The sequence below is a fragment of the Rhinichthys klamathensis genome, unplaced genomic scaffold (genome assembly GCF_029890125.1).
Source record: "Rhinichthys klamathensis goyatoka isolate OS25496 unplaced genomic scaffold, OSU_Roscu_1.1 h1tg000021l_1, whole genome shotgun sequence".
Taxonomy (NCBI): Eukaryota; Metazoa; Chordata; class Actinopteri; order Cypriniformes; family Leuciscidae; genus Rhinichthys; species Rhinichthys klamathensis.
The window spans coordinates 86,146-95,302 of NW_026606572.1; positions in this window are offsets into that span (position 1 = coordinate 86,146).

Consider the following 9,157-nt stretch of genomic DNA (forward strand, 5'->3'; position numbering starts at 1 on the left):
CGTTTGAGCTTCGGTAAGAACCAATGAGGTCCATTCTCGCGTTACGCAGCACGTTTGAGCTTCTGTAAGAACCAATGAGGTTCATTCTAGCGTTACGCAGCACATTTGAGCTTAAGCAATGAATGAGGTTCATTCTCGCGTTACGCAGCACGTTTGAGCTTCTGCAAGAACCAATGAGGTTCATTCTCGCGTTACGCAGCACATTTAAGATTCTGCAAGAACCAATGAGGTTCATTCTCATGTTACGCAGCACATTTAAGATTCTGCAAGAACCAATGAGGTTCATCTCATGTTACGCAGCACGTTTAAGCTTCTGCAAGAACCAATGAGGTTAATTCTTGTATTAAGCAGCACGTTTGAGCTTCTGCAAGAACCAATGAGGTTCATTCTCGCGTTAGGCAGCACGTTTAAGCTTCTGCAAGAACCAATGAGGTTAATTCTTGTATTAAGCAGCACGTTTGAGCATCAGCAAGAACAAATGAGGTTCATTCTCGCGTTACGCAGCACATTTAAGAATCTGCAAGAACCAATGAGGTTCATTCTCGTGTTATGCTGCACGTTTGAGCTTAAGCAAGAACCAGTGAGGTTCATTCTCGCGTTACGCAGCACATTTGAGCTTCGGCAAGAACCAATGAGGTCCATTCTCGCGTTACGCAGCACATTTGAGCTTCAGCAAGAACCAGTGAGGTTCATTCTCGCGTTACGCAGCACATTTAAGATTCTGCAAGAACCAATGAGGTTCATTCTCGTGTTACGCAGCACATTTAAGCTTCTGCAAGAACCAATGAGGTTCATTCTCATGTTACGCAGCACATTTAAGCTTCTGCAAGAACCAATGAGGTTCATTCTCGTGTTACGCTGCACGTTTGAGCTTCAGCAATGAATGAGGTTCATTCTCGCGTTATGCAGCACGTTTGAGCTTCGGTAAGAACCAATGAGGTCCATTCTCGCGTTACGCAGCACGTTTGAGCTTCTGCAAGAACCAATGAGGTTCATTCTCGCGTTACGCAGCACAATTAAGATTCTGCAAGAACCAATGAGGTTCATTCTCGTGTTACGCTGCACGTTTGAGCTTAAGCAAGAACCAATGAGGTTCATTCTCATGTTACGCAGCACGTTTGAGCTTCTGTAAGAACCAATGAGGTTCATTCTTGTGTTACGCAGCACATTTGAGCTTAAGCAATGAATGAGGTTCATTCTCGCGTTACGCAGCACGTTTGAGCTTCTGCAAGAACCAATGAGGTTCATTCTCGCGTTACGCAGCACGTTTGAGCTTCTGCAAGAACCAATGAGGTTCATTCTCGCGTTACGCAGCACATTTAAGATTCTGCAAGAACCAATGAGGTTCAAGAACCAATGAGGTTCACTCTCGTGTAACGTGGCACGTTTGAGCTTCCGCAAGAGCCAATGAGGTTCATTCTCATGTTACACATCATGTTTAAGCTTCTGCAAGAACCAATGAGGTTCATTCTTGTTACGCAGCACGTTTGAGCTTCCGCAAGAGCCAATGAGGTTCATTCTTGTTACGCAGCACGTTTGAGCTTCTGCAAGAACCAGTGAGGTTCATTCTCATGTTACACATCATGTTTAAGCTTCTGCAAGAATGAACCAATGAGGTTCATTCTTGTTACGCAGCACGTTTGAGCTTCCGCAAGAGCCAATGAGGTTCATTCTTGTTACGCAGCACGTTTGAGCTTCTGCAAGAACCAGTGAGGTTCATTCTCATGTTACACATCATGTTTAAGCTTCTGCAAGAACCAATGAGGTTCATTCTCCAGTTACGCTGTACCTTTTGGGCTTAAGCAAGAGCCAATGAGGTTACAAGTATTCTCGCAGGTCAAGCAGATTTGGTTGAGCTTCTGTTTATGTTCGCTGATCAATATTTAAATGTGAATAAAAGCCTAAATTAAATCTGTTCATCATATATAGCGATCGATTCTCTTCAGAAAATTTGGACTGAACCGCTTAATTCAAATGGATTAGTTTTACGATCTCTTTATGGACTTTTTGAAGCGTTAAAGTGGTAGTTGCGTATAGCTGTCAATGGATTAACAGAAAGCTCTCAGATTTCATCAAAAAGATCTTTATTTGTGTTCCAATGATGAACAAATGTCTTACGGGTTTGGAATAACATTAGGGTGAGTAATTAATGACTGAATTTTCATCTTTGGGTGAACTAACCCTTAAAATACACGGAGGGTGATGATCAACGTAACTGGGAGGAGGCGAGGACTAATCATTTCTGACATATATTGTTCGAATGGACATTACACCCATTCATCCTTTAAAAATCAGGGTCTTTAAATTTCAATCTGTTCACAGTACAAATAGATTGTGCATCGTTTGTGCTTCAGAAGACTTTAAATATACTAGTTGAGTGGTATGGATTTATTTCATGCTATACCTTTATGTCCTTTTTGAATCTTGAAACATTTGGACCCCATTGAATTTCATTATATGAACAAGAACAGTTGAAATATTCTTCAAAACATTTTTTATGTTCCACAGAAGAAAGAAAGTCAAACAGGGTTGAAAGGACATGAGGTTGAGTAAATGATGTCAGAGTTTTCATTTTTCAGTGAACTGAAGGTTGTTGAAGGATATTTGCAATAATGTAAATTGAGATGGTGTGCCATGCAAGCCCATACAGGCGTATAAAGTACTGTACATTACCTCAGTGTTGTTTATATCCACCATTCATTTTAATAGCATCTGATTCTATGTAAATCATGACACATGCACATGACTCAAGCTATCCAAGATGATTATCTCTCCTCCTGTTTTCCATACCTTAATATTATTCTGTGAATACACTGTCTTCCCCACGAAGATTTAGTTAGAGCATAATTGGACGAGTAATTTAGGACTAATAAGATCTGAATCTAGGTCAGACATTTCCTCGCCCTTTTTTGGCTCAGGAATTTCAAATGCGGCTGCACCGGCACTGACTCTCAGGACAAAGGAGTTTGCTTGGAGTGTTAAAAATAAATAAAATAAATAAATAAATAAAGACTTTTGTGTTTCTCCTGAAGGTTAATATTTGAAAGCAAACATAAAGGACCCGTCTTATAGTACATTGTTCTGGCACCTGACACAGAGGGACACTGTGCTGAGGATACGTGAGGAGGAGGGAAAAGAGGATCCCTACTTGTGAATTAGGTGAATACAGAGAGCGAATGTGCCAATTTGTATGTATAAATGTGTGTGAGGGAAAGCAAAGGGGAGGGAAAGAGAAACCCTTGTGGTAGACAGAAAGAAATAGGATTTCAAGCTCAAACAGAGGAAGTTAAACCATCTGTTGAGGTGACATCTAGGTTAAAGGTTTTACTTCCTTAACCTTTTTGCTATGGTCACACAACAGGACTCACTACGTCCTCTTTTCTTGACTTTTTAACCATCATTCGTCAGAAAATCAGAACACTAATGCATCTTCTGTCCTTAAAATCAAATGATAAGACTTCTTATGAATGCTGTCTGCTCTGTTATTAAATTTCTGGTGAATGGGTGTGCTATTTGCAAGCAGTGTTTATGTTTTATGGATCAGTTTCGTTATTAGTATGCATCTCAGTTCTCCTGTGTTGTGGTATGTGCTACGGTCATATTGAAAGGTAAAGCATGAGAGGAATGCAGAAAGTCAGGGCTGTGAAACACGGCTGTTCCTCAGCATGCCCTTGAGAACATTTGTGATATATAACATGTTGTGGAGTGCAATAAATGAGGAGACAAGAGTCGGAGATGCGTCAAGTCAGCTTTACTCTCCACTTGAATATATCAGAACTGTACAGCAGTGAGATCGACACAACAACACAACGTTAACCGGAACTCTCTTTCGGTTTCCCTTAAAGGTATAGTTCCTTAGTGAATGTCTCTTATTTGTGGGTCACCACACAGGCCCCCCCAGAATTCACCCATAAACAAGTCCAGACCGAACAGGTACCCCCAACAAACATAGGACACTACTCCATAGTGCCAAACAGAACAACCCAGCTCATAACAGTCCCTATGAAAAGTCAATGTATAGGGGGGCGGACCGGGCGGCCAAACCGGCTGCGCTTAACAGGAGAGGGGCAAGGGGCGGGGCAGGCGGACGGTGCGAGGCTGCTGCAGGGGGGCGCCCTCGCCGTGGGGGCAGGGCCAACTGCAGAGGTTCGCCAATATCCACATGAGCAGGCTTGAGTCGGTCTATAGCCACCCGCTCAGGCCTGCCTCCCATATCCACCACAAAGTTCTTAGACCCCCTCGTCAGGACACGGAAGGGCCCATCATAGGGGGGCCGCAGCGGAGTACGATGGCCATCGTGGCTTGAGTCGGTCTATAGCCACCCGCTCAGGCCTGCCTCCCATATCCACCACAAAGTTCTTAGACCCCCTCGTCAGGACACGGAAGGGCCCATCATAGGGGGGCCGCAGCGGAGTACGATGGCCATCGTGGCTTGAGTCGGTCTATAGCCACCCCCTCAGGCCTGCCTCCCATATCCACCACAAAGTTCTTAGACCCCCTCGTCAGGACACGGAAGGGCCCATCATAGGGGGGCCGCAGCGGAGTCCTGACGAGGGGGTCTAAGAACGATGTAAACTGCGGACCCCGGTCCGAGGAGAGGTCGGACGGTGTACCGAAACGGGCCACCCAAGCCATAATGAACGCCCACGGACGATGGCTCACCCACTGTTCACACACAGCCCCCACGGCGTAGTCCGAGATGTCCGTAGTCAAAGCCACTGGAGCGGTCGGAGACGGGTGCGCTAGCAGAGCAGCATTGGCCAGCGCAGTTTTGGCAGCATCAAAAGCACCCGTCATCTCTGGGGACCAATCCAACACGTCCGCCGGCCGCCCACCCCGCAAGGCGTCGTACAATGGTCGCATGAGCTGGGCCGCATGGGGGAGGAAACGGTTGTAGAAGTTCAACTTGGCTGACGGTAAATCCTTGGGCACGTAGGACCGAGGGAGGCCATGGTGTGACGTTGGAATGGGAACGAAAGCGTCGGCAATGTCCCGAGACACAGCACGATGGGAGACAACCGACCAAGGGGCCGTGGCATCTGGAAGAAACTCCCCCGGGACGCGCAGAGGCTGGCCGTACACCAGCTCGGCCGATGAGGCTTGAAGATCCTCCTTGGGGGCGGAGCGAAGGCCAAGCATAACCCATGGGAGGCGGTCAGCCCAGTCGCTGCCCGTGAGGCTGCCCGGAGTGCAGCCTTCATGTCCCGATGAAACTGCTCACAAAGTCCGTTGCTCTGTGGGTTATAGGCTGTGGTACGGTGGACCTTCACCCCCAGGACCTCGGAGACTGCAGTCCAAAGCTCCGATGTAAACTGCGGACCCCGGTCCGAGGAGAGGTCGGACGGTGTACCGAAACGGGCCACCCAAGCCATAATGAACGCCCGGGCCACCTCAGCTGATGTAGTGGAGGCCAGGGGCACCACTTCTGGCCACCTGGTGGTCCTGTCCACCATATTGAGGAGGTAGTAACCACGGGAGGGGGGAAGTGGGCCCACTAGGTCCACATTCACATGATCAAAACGCCTCTCTGGCACTTTGAAGGGTGCCAAAGGGGCCTTGGTATGACGAGTCACCTTTGCGCGCTGGCACGCCACACAGGCAGCAGCCCAGGCCCTGACGTCCCTCCGCAGGCCCGGCCAGACGAACTTTGCCCCCACCAGCTTGGTCGAGGCCTTCACCCCCGGCTGGGAAAGGCCGTGTATAGTGTCAAACACCTTACGCCTCCAGCCAGCAGGCACCATTGGCCAGTGGTGACGTCGCAGAGGAGTGTAGCGTTGGCCGTGTCAAACACCACATCCTCCATGAGCAGCGCCGTGGGAGCAGTCCTGTAGGCTTGTACCTCAGAGTCCACGGTCTGATCCTTAGCCATAGCTGCATAGTCAAGGCCCAAGTGGACGGAACCAGTGACCACCCGGGAGAGGCAGTCGGCGACGAAGTTGTCCTTTCCGGCCACGTGCTGAATGTCAGTGGTATACTCGGATATGGAAGAGAGCTGACGCTGCTGGCGACCAGACCATGGCTCCGAAGACTTGGCCATGGCAAACGTCAGCGGCTTGTGGTCAACGAAAGCCGTGAACCGCCGGTCCTCCAACAGGAACCGGACATGACGAGTGGCGAGGAAAAGACCCAGGAGCTCCCTGTCGAAGGCGCTGTATTTCCTCTCGTTGACCCGGAGCTTTCTGCTGAAAAAGGCCAGCGGCTGCCAGGCTCCGCTCACCCACTGTTCACACACAGCCCCCACGGCGTAGTCCGAGGTGTCCGTAGTCAAAGCCACTGGAGCGGTCGGAGACGGGTGCGCTAGCAGAGCAGCATTGGCCAGCGCAGTTTTGGCAGCATCAAAAGCACCCGTCATCTCTGGGGACCAATCCAACACGTCCGCCGGCCGCCCACCCCGCAAGGCGTCGTACAATGGTCGCATGAGCTGGGCCGCATGGGGGAGGAAACGGTTGTAGAAGTTCACCATGCCCAGGAACTCCTGCAGGGACTTCACAGTGCGTGGGCGTGGGAAACTGGCGACGGCGTCCACCTTGGCTGGGAGGGGAACGGCCCCCTGTGGTGTGACGTGGTGGCCGAGGAATGTGATGGATGACCGGCCAAACTCGCACTTGGCCGGGTTGATGATAAGACCATGCTCACTGAGCCTGCCGAACAGCTGCCGGAGATGCATCAGGTGGTCGTCTGCGGACGCACTGGCCACTAGAATGTCGTCCAAGTACACAAACAGATACGGCATGTCTCTCAGCACAGAGTCCATAAGGCGCTGAAATGTTTGCGCTACCCCCTTGAGCCCGAAAGGCATCCGTAGGAATTCGAAAAGGCCAAAGGGTGTGATGACCGCTGTCTTGGGGACATCCTGTGAGTGGACAGGCACCAGGTGGTAACCGCGCACCAGGTCCACCTTCGAGAATATGGTGGCGCCGGCTAGGTGGGCGGTGAAGTCCTGTATGTGCGGCACAGGGTACCGGTCGGGGGTGGTGGCGTTGTTCAGGCTACGGAAATCACCACAGGGACACCAACTGCCATCAGCCTTTGTCACCATGTGCAGGGGGGAAGCCCACGGGCTGTTGGAGCGGCGCACGATGCCGAGGTGCTCCATGGTGGCGAACTCCTCCCTGGCGATCGCGAGCTTGGCAGAGTCGAGGCGCCGAGCCCGTGCATAGACTGGGGGGCCCACCGTGGTGATGTAGTGCTCCACGCCATGCTTAGCCACCGCCGATGAAGACGTGGGCGTGGTGATGTCAGGGAACTCAGCGAGTAGGCGTTGATACAGGTCCCCGGTGGCAAGAGTGTTTGAAAGACAAAGCGCTCCCAACCCCCCCAGCATACAGGGGTACGAAGCAAAAGAGAGGGCGTCGATCAAGCGGCTGTTTGTAACGTCCACCAACAGTCTGTAAGCGCAGAGGAAATCCGCCCCTAGGAGCGACGTAGACACACTTCCACATACCTCGTGCCATGGGTACGAATGGGTGTGCCGTTGGCGGCATCCATCGGGGGGCCATGCCCGCCAGCCATGGTGTCCACCAGCTTCGCCGGCAAGATGCTGCGCTGAGCCCACGAATCGACCAGCAGCCGCCGGCCGGACAAGGTGTCAGTGATGAATAACAGCTTGCAGTCATGGCCAGCGCCCATAGCTGCTAATGAGCGCCGGCCCTGGCTTTTCCCTGGGCTCCAAAACTGCAAGGCTGGCGACACTGTTTGGCCTTGGCCCCAAACCTTGAATGGTAATAACACCAACCGTCCTCACGCTGCCGGCGGGCCGTCACAGCAGCTGCGGTGTCCGGGTCGTCCGCCGCGGGTGGAAGCAGGGCAGCCGCATGCAGGGGGGGGGGGCAGCAGTGCATTGACAAACTGTTGCCGGTTGGCCAGGAAAATCCTGTCTGCCTCCACAGCCAGCGCTCGGTAGTCTCTGGAGGAAGGAAGGGGCAGCTGGCCAATGCGGTGCGCACGGGCGCTGGAAGCTGCCGCAGGAATATATGGGCGAAAAGGAACGCAGGATCCGCCGCGCCCAGCACCGCTAGCATCCTCTCCATTAACTCGGACGGCTTACTGTCTCCAAGGCCGTTCAGGGACAGCAGGCAATCGGCCTTCTCCAGCTCCGACAGTTCAAAGAGGTTCAACAGGAATGTTTTGAGCGCGTCGTATTTGCCGTCAGCCGGAGGAGCCTCTAACAGCGCCATAGCCCTGGCCGTTGTCGAGGCATCCAAGGCCACTACTACGTGGAAATATTTTGTAACGTCCTGTGTTATTCCTCTCAGCTGGAACTGTGCCTCGATGTGTTGAAACCACGGCCGCGGATTGTGCTGGCAAAAGTCCGGTAACTTAATGGTGGCCGCGTAGATAGCGCCGACATTAGCCACGCCGCTAACAGCGTCCGGCGCCACAGCAGCAGCATTTTCGCCAGCGTCGTTGTGTGACATAATTCGATCTTATCCAACTCGCGTCGGGGTCACCAATGTGGAGTGCAATAAATGAGGAGACAAGAGACGGAGATGCGTCGAGTGTAATCCATCAGCCGGAAACTGAAGTCTCCCCGGGGGCTGCCATTGGTTAGCAAGCCTTCACCTACTGTTAGCATTCCATTGACTCCCATTCATTTTGGCGTCACTTTGACAGCGAATAACTTTACATCTGAGGCGTTTAAAGACTCCATTTGTCCATTGTTTATTTCTAAAGAAACACGACAATGTATAAAAGGCTCCATTACCTTGTATCTTACGTTATGGCCCCATAGAAGCAGTTTTTGTAAAAATAGGCTAACGATTGCGTCATAACACGCGACTCTCTGTCGCACAGTAGAGAAATTACCGTATAGACAGAAATAGAAGGTCGCGCGCAATCGGGGGGACGTGGAGGCATAAAGTCAAGGGAGAAGCCCATAGAGAGTCATAAAGTTGCTCCTGCTGCGAGCTCATGGACAGCTAATACTCACGCTCTCCGGCTCTGCAAGATTCGGAAGAGAATGATTCAGATTCCTCTTGGCACAGCTACTAGAAGACGTACAACTGTGAGACAGGTTGCTCACGTCACATCTACGTCGTCCAGCTCAGTTTGAACCTGCGCAGAGCGCTTGGCAATCAGGAAGTGAGTGCTTCTAATTGGCTTCATTTTTCTCCGTTGAAGTCTATAGGGTCGCTGTGTCCATTTCTTTCACTGTCTA